This window comes from Eschrichtius robustus, chromosome 10 (assembly GCF_028021215.1).
Source record: "Eschrichtius robustus isolate mEscRob2 chromosome 10, mEscRob2.pri, whole genome shotgun sequence".
Classification (NCBI taxonomy): Eukaryota; Metazoa; Chordata; class Mammalia; order Artiodactyla; family Eschrichtiidae; genus Eschrichtius; species Eschrichtius robustus.
Window position 1 is genome coordinate 95,280,076 of NC_090833.1, and position 14,149 is coordinate 95,294,224.

At 42.7% G+C, this 14,149-nt stretch overlaps 1 long non-coding RNA gene across 13 annotated transcripts in view; it reads right to left on the bottom strand.

The window, feature by feature from the left end:
* LOC137770801 (uncharacterized) overlaps nucleotides 1–12,908 on the bottom strand; it is a 61,388-nt gene extending 48,480 nt beyond the window's left edge. For all 13 annotated transcript variants that reach the window (XR_011075234.1, XR_011075239.1, XR_011075240.1 and 10 more), the window contains exons 1-2: nucleotides 12,815–12,908; nucleotides 8,619–8,764 (exon numbers count right to left, since the gene is read on the bottom strand). This is a non-coding gene — a long non-coding RNA (uncharacterized lncRNA). The remainder of the gene's footprint in view (nucleotides 1–8,618; nucleotides 8,765–12,814) is intronic.
* Nucleotides 12,909–14,149: the final 1,241 nt, after the last annotated feature.

The window sequence follows — 14,149 nt, forward strand, 5'->3', positions numbered from 1 at the left end:
CCAAAGAGAGATATTTACTAATTAGGTTGACTTGGTATGTTGAATTACACGGGAAGTGTTGTCAAATAAGCAATAAATCTTCTTAGGTTACATTGTATGCCAAATGATACAGGTATTCTACAGATTATATGGAGTTCCTAAAATTTGGTATGTCCTGGTAAAATGTTACCAGTCAGAATTCTCTTTATTATCGGAAAGTGTTGCATGTCACCGCAGTAACCACGTTACTTTGTCAATTGCATCGTAATCAGATTTAAACGTGCCTTCTCTTTGTTTCTTTTCAAGTAGCCAAATGTATGTCTCAGCCCACTCATCTTTGTAAAAATAGACATAGAAGTCTTTCAAATGCTGTTTTAGCAGGAAGTTACTGATGTGTATGTGCCATTTACAGTGATTCTGTATATACTCCCCAGCTTCAAAAACACTTAGAACTGCTGCTGTGGTTTCTGGAAGAGTCAGTTGTTGGTTCCTCAATTACACCTGTGCAGCTCGGGTCTGAGTTTTTAAAGAATAGTTAACTTTTAAAGAAGTTTCTTTATCAAAAGAGCAGCTTGAGTTATAGCCATGGTTTTTGCTGGGTTAACATTGGCTTCAGTTAAATCGTTTCAATTATAAAGTAAGTATAACTATGGTGAAGAAGCTTGTCTCATTTTAAAATGCTGAATCACATTTTATTTCTTGAATTAATGTGACAGAAACGTCAAAATTCCGGACCACTAGAATATGCCAACTTTTTTGTTTTGGGGTTGTGTGTATAGTTTTTGTTGTGCTGATTTGTTTGCTTGGTTTTTTGGGGGTTTTTTTTCTTTTTTTTTTTTAAATTATTTATTTATTTATGGCTGTGTTGGGTCTTCGTTTCTGTGCGAGGGCTTTCTCTAGTTGTGGCAAGCGGGGGCCACTCTTCATCGCGGTGCGCGGGCCTCTCACTATCGCGGCCTCTCTTGTTACGGAGCACAGGCTCCAGACGCGCAGGCTCAGTAGTTGTGGCTCACGGGCCCAGCTGCTCCGTGGTATGTGGGATCTTCCCAGACCAGGGCTCGAACCTGTGTCCCCTGCATTGGCAGGCAGATTCTCAACCACTGTGCCATCAGGGAAGCCCTGTTTGCTTGTTTTTTAAAGAAACTGAAACTGCTATGTCTGCTAGTGGAAGAAAATGCTTTGTTTTGCTCTGAAGATTCTGAAATTATTCAGGCATATCGTGGTTCATAGATTACAAGGAATAATGCTAGTTAAATGCCAATGAACTATTTTGACTCTTTTTATACGAAATGTACAAATTTCGGGGGGGGGGGTGATGGTGGCAGCGGTGCCTCTTAACTACCTTATGTAAAACACTTGAACATTTTCATCAATATTGCCATCATCTGTTTAATACTCCCAGTATATTTTCTCAACGTGTTTACCTAAAGTTGTATGGAATGACATAATAAGCAATAAAATCTGAATTACACCCCCCCCCCAAAAAAAAAGTGCCTTCTTAAGTCTTTCGTCATTGTACACAGTTATGGTTTCACTCTGATGCCTTTGCAAAAATGCTTCCTCTTCAAGAAGATTTATAGAAGGGACCTTCGGATAAATACAAGTTTCTGGTTTTCAGACCATAAAGGTGAACTGGGTAAGATCTTGAAGAATTCTAATGGGAAACCTGATGGCTTCATAAAGCTGTTAACAAAAACGATTAGTTGCACGTGACTGGGTAAACTGGTGACTATGGTTATAATTTTTATGGTTTCTATCTGAAAAATGACTGTTTTAAATCTGTGTTTTCCAGGTGTAAGCAACACTCTCCCCTTAAACTAATTATGACTTACAGTAATTTGTTAAATTATACCCTTGTAAGCAGAATTGAAACATTTATCTTTTTCTCTCTACCTGGTTGATCCTGCCAGTAGTGTATGCCTGTCTCAAAGATTAAGCCGTGCATGTCTAAGTATGCACTGCTGGTACACTGAAACAGCGGATGGCTCACTAACTCAGTTATGGTACCTCTGGTCACTCGCTATTGCAATTGGATTACAAGTAGTTATACTGATCATTGTTCTTTGTTTCCAGATTGTTTGCTCTTTGTGTCTCCCTGCTGCACTGTGTCTTTGTTAACGTTACTAGCTGCATTACTTATATCTTGTCTATTTTATAAGATTGGTGTCTCTTAAAGTACTCAGTATGTAACCAGGCCTCCAACAATACTTCTATGGCTAAACATCTTGAGGAAATAGATCACATTTATAACATAAAATAATTGTAATAGTGTGATTCTAGGTATGGGAGGAAGCAACAAGAGAAAATGTCTCCTGGATCATAATTAGATAGAGGATCCAGAGGATCTTTAATTATCAATAGGGCCTAATCCAAAAACTAGCACCTGGAGTGGCATATCAAGAATTCTCCCCTGACCTGGGATGAGCCTCCCAGCACCGTGGGACAAAATTTGATCCTGAAATGTCTCCCAAATATTGGTCAAAATCCTGACCAAGAGGAGAGGATCTGAGAAATGGAATATTGCCTGACACATCAGTCATTAGCGATTGCAGCCCTCCAACGTGAGCCGGTGAGCCCTGACGAAACTCAGGATATGAGAATATAGGATACAGGCCCCAGGTAGCTGAGGTACATATCAAATGAATGATTTCAGTGAGCCCAGACTCTTGCATCTTCCCATACATAGAAAACTGCCAAATTCCTTAACTTGAGATGCTGCTTCCCAGGCTTGGAGCTCTCAAAATTCCCGTCAAATAGATCATAACTCTCAACTTTTAGGCTGAGAATATTTTTTTAAGGCTACAGGTGTAAAGGAGACACTTTCCAGAGAGGAACAACAAAAAAAAAACAACGTTTGGAACACTGGCACCGATGGTGGACACTCCCGGAAAGTTCCATCTGACGAAGCAATTAGAAGGGCCGTCACCCCTTTTTCCACAAGACTGTGGAATGGACATTGACAGTAGGGAACTGGAACAGGGAGGAGCCAAATCTGACTACACGTTGGATCTGTTTCTTTGACTTTAACCTTTGCCTTCCGCTGCTTTTGTTCACTAAAAGGATACTGTCTGTACATAATGGCCTGCCTCGGGGAACCCTGTTCCTCTGCCTGAATGTTAAACCAAAGTGCCTTTGTTCAGGGAAACATACGGACTCTGTCCACCTGTGGATGGCTGCAATTAAGAAGAAATTAACACATCCCCTCCCTGAGGCTGGCCATTCCAGGGGATATTCGCAAAACTTATGGCCCTTTTACTTTACCTCCTCATCTCCTCCCCATCTCTGTGCTATAAAAGAAACTGGCATCCAAACCCCGATAAGATGGTTATTTTGAGACTTTAGTCCGCCATCTTCTCGGTCTGCTGGCTTTCCGAATAAAGTCATATTCCTTGCCTCAACACCTCATCTACGATTTATTGGCCTGTCGTGCGGCAAGCACAGCAAGCTTGGACTTGGTAACATCTTTACTCAGGACACGGTGTCACAAAATGGGACACTGTTTTCTGTTTGTTTGTTTTGTTTTTGTGTTTTGTGTTTGTTTTTGTTTTGGGCTGCGCCACGTGGCTTGCGGGATCTTAGTTCCTCGACCAGAGATCGAACCCGCGCTCCCTGCAGTGGAAGCTCGGAGTCCTAAGCAATGGACTACCAGGGAATTCCCATGGGACACTGTTACCTTGCAGTCATGGTCCTCACCTTTGTGAGACAGAGGTAGTAGTGTAGCAGGATTGAGAACGTTGTAAAGTTTAAGATAAAGATTAGGTGGTGAAAGCAGGATTTCACAGGAAGTGAATCTAGTGACACTTGCAGTGAAATGTTGTCAATTCAGAGTTAAGAAGACTGTGGACAATGTGTGGAGTTTGCAAATAAACTTCATTTTCTAGAGTCAAATCTGCCAAGGCTTCCACTAAATTTGCAGTTGTGGCTATAACCTTAAGACAACTGAGATAGGCATAAGCAACTGACTCAAATTGCATGCTATAATAGGCAAAAGGCCTATGTTTACTACCATGCTCACATAGTTCCGCGGGGCCTGATTATGCCATTCATGCACAAATCAAGTAAAAGGTTTTGAATAACCTAAAGTTAATCTATTAGGTAGAGATCTCTTTGCTAACTTAAAAGGGCTAATATATTTTGCCTCCAGTGGAGATCTCACCTTAAAGTTTCCGGATCAACCTGAACCTGATCATTTGGGTAACCCTAAGGCAGGCAGCTCTTGCAGTGCTTGTTTTAGCCTTATAAAAGCCTGCTTATGTTTATCTTCCCAAGCAAAGGATTCAGGGACTAAATCTTTAATAAGTTCATAGAGTGGAAGAGGTAACAGAGAAAAATTTGGAACCCAGAGCTTGCAATAACCAGCTAAACCTAGAAATCCACAATGCTAGCACTTAGTTGTGAGTCTAGGAAGTTCCTGTATCAGCCTAATTCTCTCTGGAGATAGCTGAATTCCTTCAGTGCTTAGATTATGTCCTAGGTAATGAACAGAGTCTAGAGATAATTGTAATTTTTCCTTTGTGTTCTTTCTCAGCTAACTGTTGCAGCAAATAAATGGAATCTTTTATGCATGCCTTATGGAATCTTTACAGTAGCTGAGTACAGCAGGAGGTTATCTCCATATGGTAAAAAGGTTGATTTCTCAGGGAACTAGAGGGTACTTAAATCTTGGTGAGGTACTTGGGAGAAAAAAGAAGGGGTCCCAGTGAACCCTTGAGGCATAAAAGTGCAGGTATATTGTTGATTGTTCCAAGTAAAGGCAGATAGATATTGGCTGTTGGGTCTCCGGGATGCTGAAGAAAGGTGAACAAAGGTCTCCAACAGTAAACCATTCCAAGTCAGTTGAATCTTGTGACAGAAGGGTGGCTAGGTTTGGAACAACAGGAAAACAGGGAATAACTATTTTTATTAACAGCTCCCAAGTCCTGGACAAATCGCCATCCTGCCAGGTTTCCAACCAGGCAAGATTGGCATGCTGCAGGGACGAGTACAGGAATGACTACCTCTCGGGAAATTAAGTTTTCTACAATAGGTGTGAGACCTTGTGTGACCGCAGGATTTAATAGTTGTTGAGGAAACCTAGGGAGAGGTTTAGCTACATCTATCTGAATCTTTATAGGTTTGCATTTTTTTATTCTTCTGATGTTAACACTGTCAGAAGTAGCCCCCAAATTTGCAGGCATCTCCACCAAATTAGAGAACTTTTGCTGAACTTCCTCTTTTATGTCCAGAACAGATTGTAAGGAACATAAATAATCAGGTTCAGGTTGATCAGGAAAGTTTAAGGTGAGATCTCCACTGGAGGCAAAATGTACTGGCCCTTTTAAGTTAGAAAAGAGATCTCTACTGAATAGATTAACTGGGGCTATATTGCATAGCAAAAAGGAATCTTGTTTGAGATAAAAATTCTCTCTGAACTTTATTAGGTACTCCCACTTTGGAAACATCCTCTTGACTCAGAGGGACCTGTTGTTCTTTGAGGGTGGGATTTAGAGTAGAAAGCACAGCTCTGGTTAGGGCTAGGGATAGGGTGTTAAAGGGTTAGGTAATTATGTTTACAGTTAGGGTTAGGGTTTAATGCAGATTTCAAAGTAAAATATGAGAGTAGGGTTTAAAGTAGAAAGCATAGCTCCAGGATCAACTAAAATTTGGCAGTTTTTCATCAATTTTCATTCTATTTTCCTCTGGGCTGTTTAAGGTAATTGCTGGTAATAGTTTACCAGAGAACCTCTGGAGTTCTGCCAACTAGGGGGGAGGGTCATGGGGGGCCCTCCCTTTGAGACAGATATGAGAGCATTTGTGAAGAGTCTGCATAGGACCTTTGAGGACACCTTTTTTTCTAGTGTCCTCACTGATTACAAATGAAACATCAACTTCGGGTCATCGAATTGATCATGGACCCCTAGGAGGTTGTAATGGGGGAGGCCTAGGTGTTATTTTGTGTCTCTTGCCTTAGAGCTGTTGTAACTGTAAGGCTATGAGCTTGGTGGATTTCTGTTTGTAATCTTGCTCCAAGGTCCTTTCAAAATGCTCAGCTACAGTCAGGAGTTCAGTCAGGCCTACAGCCTCCCAGCCTATTTTCTGCCCTTTTATCAATCCACTAATCTCAGAAGATAATCCATTTACAAAGAGGGCAGTTAAAGTAGGCTGAGTGGCCTTTTTATTGCTTGCAACCCCAAATGCTGTAAAAAGAGAGCCTACAAACTGGCTCTGAAGTCTTCCACAGATTCACCCCTCTTTTGTTTGTATGAGTGAATAACAGGCCAATCATTATTAGGCCAATTAATAATAGACCAAGTGTGAGCAGGGAAGATTTTAGGAATAGCTTATAAAAGGTTAGTTGTTATTCTGCAAGCCTCTTTAGGTTGAGGATCTTGAATATCATCCTAGGGATTATGTCATTTTGCTTCCCGCGTCCATTCTGGGGCTTCCCCCAGTCCTACCAACATGTGTACAAGCGGATAAAGATCTAGCAGTTTGGGGACATAGGCCGTGACAGTGACTCTAAATTCTTCAAAAAATGTTGGGAGTTCCTCCCTAGGTTTAGAGAATTCTTTGACTATAGCTCTCAGTTCAGTCTTTGACCAAGGGGTAAAGGACATCTGAGGGGGCTCACGTGCAACCTCAGCTAGTTTTACTTTAAATGGCAATTGTTAAATATTCTCTTGGGAATAGAAAAGTATTTCAGACAGAAAATGAGTAAAACAAGAGTACTCAGGTGAAAAAGGAAAGGGGGGGACAGTAGGAGTTAAATCTGCAGTCACATCCGTCCTATGGTCTTTTGTTTCAGGTACCTTTTGTCTCTTTAATTTTTCATTAGCTTTTTGTTCTAAGTCTCTAAATGAAGCTATTTTGGAATCTTGAAACCTTCTGTAAACTTTTACATACCAATTAAAGCAGGCATCTCATTCTCCCTGTCCAATTTGGGAAGCCTTGCTCTCCAGTGTTTTCCTCAAATGAACAATCTTGTCTAACTGGAACATTCCCCACAATGACCATTGTAATTCTAGATCAATATTAGTATAATTTTGAAATCTTTCTAAATATCTACAGCCTCCAGGACCATAGTTCTCAAATATAAAATAAGCAGGTGTGCCAGAAGCTGGCATTCTCAACTCTTTGGTGATAAAGGATCTCATTTCCTTAGCTAGCCTTTGTCAACCCAAAAGAACACACAAAAGAACTGCGCCTTAATATATCAGCAGTAACAAAGAGATGTTACTATGTCCTGGCCAAAAGAAGGCCTGGTATGCACCACCACCAATTCCCAGGGATCCGTGGACTGAGGAAAAAGATCCAACCAGCAAATCCCAAGGAATGGGGACTGCAAACTGATGCCAAACAAAATGGAGAACTATAGCCGCCACCAACAGTTCCAAGCATGGAAACTGAGGGCTGATTCCAAACAGATGGGGAAGTGCAGACTACACTGTCAGCAGTGCCCAACGTGGAATCCAGGGAACAAAATTAGGGGCTAGGGTTTACCACTCAAAAATATACTGGCAATAACCAAGAGATGTTACTGTGTCCTGGGAATTTCCATCTGAAAGGCTAGGGGTTTGGCCTCAGGGAGAATCCTCTACCAGCCAAACTGACCTGCCCTGTAAAGGAAAGCCAATTAGATTGCGAGCACAAACTCAATCAAAGAGAATGGAGCTCAAACCAAGAGGAGCTTACCAACAACCTTCAGGAATGGCAAGAAAGACAGTGAACTCAAAGGAGTTGTGGGCACCACACCTGTTTCTCCTTGTCCCAAATGTTATCAGAAATTTGCTTCAGATCCCATCACTGCCACCAATATATTTATCTTTTTCTTTTTAAAAAGATAAGCATTTAATCATAAAATCACCCTGTTAGCAAGAGGAATCATAAGAGTGGATTTTAGAAAAGTGCACATACAAATTTTTATACAGAACATTTCTGGAGGGATACATATTAAACCGTTAGTGGCCACCTCTGAATGCCACCAATGTATTAAAAAACAAAATTTAACTGAGTAAATTTGAAGATTTACTTTGAATTTTGAATAAATTGGCTTTATTAAACGATTCATGAATCAGGCAGCATCTCATCTGATAGAAAGGGAGATACTCCAACGGGTTACACGACATGGAAGGCTTTTTGTTTTTGGCCACGCCACATGGCATGTGGAAACCTTAGTTCCCCGACCGGGGATCGAACCCATGCCCCGTGCATTGGAAGAGCAGAGTCTTAGCCCCTGGACCACCAGGGAAGTCCCAGAAGGCTTTTAAAGTAAAGAGGGTGGGACAAGGAAAGAAAGTCATCATCAAGGGAAAAAATGAAAGTTCACTGGAGGAAAGTGAAACTTCAGGTGACAATGGCTTCTCATTGGCTAAACTGCGGAATTTTCTATTAGCTATTTCTATTTTCTATTTCTTGTTGCTGGCCAGGAAGGAAGTCTTCCCTCCTCCAGCTGGGGTAGTAAAGTGGTTGCACTTCCTGTTTGGGGTCAGTAAATGACCTCTTCCCGTTGGGGTAATTGATGATGAGTGACACGGCATGAGAGCTCCCTCTACGGGCCTTCCAGACTCCAATTCTAGTTGAGGTTTCCTTTTGTTAACACTCACAGCATGTTTTATTGGCAGGAGGATTCACAATGAGGGAGAAAAGGCCACAAGACTCACCATAAAGAAGGCTCAGAAATTCCTGGGTGGGTCCAAGGGAGGCACAAGGTGGCTGTGGGGTCAGCTGGTGGCCACAATGATCACATGGTTCCATCTGATGGGTTTGCAGCTCGATGTGGAATAGTGAATAAAAGGGTCAGTTCATCCTATCAGAGAAACATGAAACTGAGATAAGCTTCCCAATGCTAGAAGCATCATGAGCCTTCAGAAAAGAACAGAGAACATGTCTAAAGGGTTTGGGAACATCAGAGCCATATCTCCTTAGAGTGAGACTCCCCAGGCTCTCCAGGTCTCAGTCCCCAACTCTCCCTCAGGGACAAAGCCTCCTCACCTCTGTCCTTGTCAGCTCACTGATCCCTAGAGGTCCTGCCTATCCCTGAGGACTTAGGTTTCCATGGAGACAGGTTGGTTGAGACCTAGTGATACAGTTGACCAGCCTGATACGCAACAGTTCCCACCACCCTGGGGCAGTTGCGCTCAGGGACACGTGGCTCTGAACCCCATGTGGAGGGTGTCCTTGCACGTCAGCTGTGCCCCAGAAGAGCCAGTAACGCCTGTAGCTGTCCAACTGATTCTCAGGGTATTTTCCTGGGAGAGCCCTTGGTCATCTGACCTCCTATCCAGGAAGCCCCGTGACTTTCTGACTGCTGCCTATCACGCCAACAACACACCTGTGAAGGTTCTGCTCTGCATGGCCATCTGTCCACCAGGCCCCCCCTTCTAGGGACCCAGATGCTAGGACCACACAAATGCTGAAGGAGTGTCCACCTGCCTAAGGTACAGACACCCCTGTATCCATCTGCATGATTTCTACTGGGAATCAACAACATTTATGGGGATTCTTTGGCCCTAAAAACAGACCAACCTGATAGGAGCAATGCAGTGATTCACAATTACCAGGGTCAATGCACATATACAGGGGCCCATAGCCCCAGATGCCCCACTCACAATTCACATGGGTGTCCCATACGTACCCACCAATGCCCAAATATTCTTGCTTCATACATACATACATCCAAACACGCACATCAGTGGTGTGCTGGTAAGTGCTAAAAAACTCTCCGAGAAAGGTGGGAAAGACTTCACCTATGCTATCTACGTGGTATAAATATTCCCAGCATGACCAATTTCAAGCTACCCACCTGACATCACTGAACACAGAGCTGGGAAGAGATATGCACCATTGACTATCCCAGGATAGTATGAACCAGTTCCAGCACATCCCATACCTTTTCCTATGAATTTCTGCACACAATCCACTTACACCCCAAGTAGAACCCTCAACTCCCATCACAGATATATAACCAAAAGGATACCACATACACATATGTGTTTGTACATATACATATATATATATATATATATATATATATATATATATATATATATATATCCTGAACATACACGTACATTTCTACCCTCACCCTGAATAAATACACAAACAGACTACCTCTTACTACCTAAATTTTTACAGACAAAACCTTACTCACCCTGAATATTCACATTCCACTCTCACAACTATATGTACACACACAACATGGGCCTGAAAACAAACACGTGCAACCAATATGCCATCCAGATGTACACACTGAATACCTAAACACACAGGCTCACCAAGTACACAAGTGTCTCATGGGCAACCCAAAAAAGACCCATATGCAATCCCACAGCCCTAAAATACATATACTCCAGGATTCCTGCACACACACATAACCTACACCGTCTACTGGTTTCCAAACACACAAACTAAACTCTCACATTCCCCAGAATACATACCCCAGAAGCCCCAGGAACTCAAAAACACACACAGCCACATATAACCTATATTTATCAAATACAGCTGACCCTTGAACAACTTGGGGGTTAGGGCGCCAACCCTCCATGCAGTGGTTCTGCATCCATGGATCGTGTAGTAGTCCTGTAGTATTTACCGGAAAAAACATCCACTATAAGTGGACCCGTGTGGTTCAAACGTGTGGTGTTCAAGGGTCAACTGTACATATAAGTCCACCTCACTAATACTGAGAACACACATACAAGCAACACCACTAAATTCTTCAGGCATTACATTTTGAAATAGACACATAGAGGACTCTAAGCCTCCTGATATACTCACAAATCACAAATACACACACCCACCAACTACTCATGAGTATACACCCCAAATGCTCAGACACACTCAAAACAGAAAAACACCAACAACCTCTGCAGTCTTACTAATATACATACACAATTCTCACACACCTATGGACACACACATGCAAATATTCCCAAGCCCTAAACATACAGATCCCCTCCCAAACACTATACATTATGCTACCTCTCCAGAATACAAGCTCCCCACCACTACCCCAACATATAAACTGTATATGTGTGTGGGGGTGTTTATATATATATATATATTTCTACCCTCACCCTGAATATATAGACAGACCACCTCTTACTCCTACCAAACACATGTATAAACACCCTAGCATTCTCCAAAGAAATACACTTTGAATACTCCTAACAACTCCATACCTTATGAACAAACTTTGATAATGCATGAACCTGATGATGGACACACACACAGATTAGAATACACAAGTAAGATACATGGAAGTGTCTCCAGCAAACCATTTATGAAACAACTTCCATATATCAAATGATCCCTAGCTATTAGGAGCCAGCTCACACATATGCAAGTACTAACAAATACCCGTATCACATATTTCTAATACATAGAAATGCAATTGTCCAACTTCCCTGTAGAAACATAGAACCCCACCTCTTTATCAGATACACATATACTCACTTCCCAAAATACATAAGCTTCAGAGGCTCCTACTGAAAATTACAAATGCACAGCCTCAGCAAATATTCCTCCAAGTGGCCATGCCCCTTGAATACACACACAAACTCATTTAACACATAACTCTCCACAAGTCCCAAATGCAACCACAATTACCCAGAACACTACAAATATGCAATAATATCACCCTATATGCCCTTTGTTCCAAATACACATACAGTACCACACTACTGGCATATACATGACCCCACATTCCCAACCTCTCACACAGAATTAACTCTGCCATCTTGCAGAATACAGAATCATACAAACACAACATACCTACATATACAACATCCACCAGTCCCATAAAATAGTCACAGACTTGCCCTCTACACATCCAAGTATACATAGACAGCTCCTGAAAATGCACACACACAAACACCCCATAACCATACAACATGCCCTGAATACACAAATGATCATCCTACATTCCCCAAATATACAAAATAAACAGACTGGACACCCAAAGTAATATACACCACTACTTTTCCTGACATTGCCCTTATGCATATGCAGACAATCCTTCCAAATCCACCATTAGACACACATAAATCCCCAAATTCATGGGTGAAAAAAACACATGTAAACATATTCCCCAAACACCTAATTACAAACACCTAACCACCAACTCCTTGAGTATGCCTGCGTCACATCTCAACACCCTCCAAGTACAACACTCACTCTTACACACTCTCACAAAAACACAGGCATGACCTCCCTTCAGACACAAACATCCACAGACAAAACCAACCCACACATTTGACTACATATCAGATTCCCACCAACCAATTAAATATGTACAGATCCCATCTATGCTTGCAAATCAATCATGATTTGACATCAGACTACAAATACACGTTAATTACCACATTCAGCAAAGTTGCTCCCATCACTGACAAAAGAATGCAGTTTGAACATAAGTGTTGATTGATGTTTTTATGATAAGAAGGAAGACACTAGTGAAACCATGAGTGTGTTCCTTCGATCTTCACTCATTTTCCAATCACCTGAGCTACACCTTTGGAACCAGATGAGGGTTTTCAACTCGCAAGAACGTCCCTCTAGCTTTTGTACTCTTCAGAACGCGCAGCCTAGAACGGCACCTGGGCACCTGTTTAATAGCTCACACACACTATTTCCCCCCGACTGTAGGCCCCGCAATCACTGAACCCTTCATGCAGCCGGCTCCCCAGCGGTGCGAATAACCCTGGGGTAAACCCCTCAAGGGAATCGAGCTCTATTGGGGCGTGAATCCACATTGTGGGGAGTCTCCTTACACGGACAAGGGCACAAAGAACCCACAGGGTGAACAACAGCGCAGAGCGGTGACACCTGAGGGGTGAAAAGTCCCCGTACCCCTTACCTCAGGGTTCCTGGAATTGACTCTCGAGGCCGCCATGACAGGCCCCGCCCCCGCCGGACGGCCGTTGGGGCCCCACCCTCCGCGCTCGCGCATGCGCTCCTGTCTTCCGGAGCCGACTGCCCCAACAGACGCCAGGGGCCGTGGGAGGACGGCGGTCCGCGTGCCTGAGAGCCCCGCCCCAGTGGGCGTGCGCAGGCGTGCTGGCGCGGGGCGCGTGGGGATCTGGTCCTGCAGCTCTCTGCCGGAGAGGAGAGAGGTGGCGTGTCGGGCACGCTGCGGAGCGTCTCTGGCGACGCTCCTCGCCGGGAACTTTCGTGCTGGTCTCTTCTTAAAACCAGCTCTTGTGAGATGTGCACTCGTGATTTTTCTATTGCACACGTGAAACCCATGCACTTAGCTACAAAGAGTTCTGAAGAGCTCCGCTCTAAGCACAGTAGCCTCAAATTGGGGCAAGTGCTTTCATGCCCTTTGGACTGCAGTTCCTTGGTTCTTGTTTATGCCTTTCAAAAAACAGTAGGTCCTTTTTCCTAGCAAGCCTGAAGTTTCCGTTAAAGAACAATTCTAGCAAAGAATTCAGACCTGGGAAACACTCTTAAGATACTGTCTCCTGACTCCGTTCCTAGAGTTTTTCCAAACGCATTTACTCTACTAGACTATTTTTTCTTAGTGTATTTAATACATGCAGGTTTTTCAATAAATGTTGATTCACAGGTGTTTCCTTTGTACGGTTTTTTTCTTTTTTTAAAAATAACTTTGAGAGAGAGTGGACAATCTGGGCCAATTTCAACACAGCAGGTAGTATGGGAACAATTTTCCTTTCCCTCCCTCCTTTTTTGTAATATCTTGCAGACTTTCAGTTGGCATTAAAAACAACAACAACAACAAAAATAGTAGCGGGATCAACTTACTGACCTGACTTTGTAATACTTCCCAAAGAAACTTCAATCATCAGATCCTCTTTCTGGTCAATTGCAAGATTAGAGCATTTCTCACTCAACAGGATGCCTCTGAAGACCCCTCACATCTAACAGCACTAAGCGCCTCCAAGTGCCCAGACTTGAAAACTCCACAAGACACAAACATGGTATCTCTTCGTTTCTTTAACGTTTCGTGATTGAGTGGAAGATGAACTGTCTTCTGAGGCTTGTGATGCATGTCCAGAGTTGTTTTTTCTCAGTAGTTAATGCCTGCCCGCAGCCTCTGTGCAGGAATAGTCAGAGATCATGATCCAAAGGACTTTTAGATACTCCCTTCTGTGACTGGTCTTCCCAAATTACATTTGGGCTAATTTGATTCTCTCTGTCCCTGGGGTGTAGGATATTGAAGTATTACAAA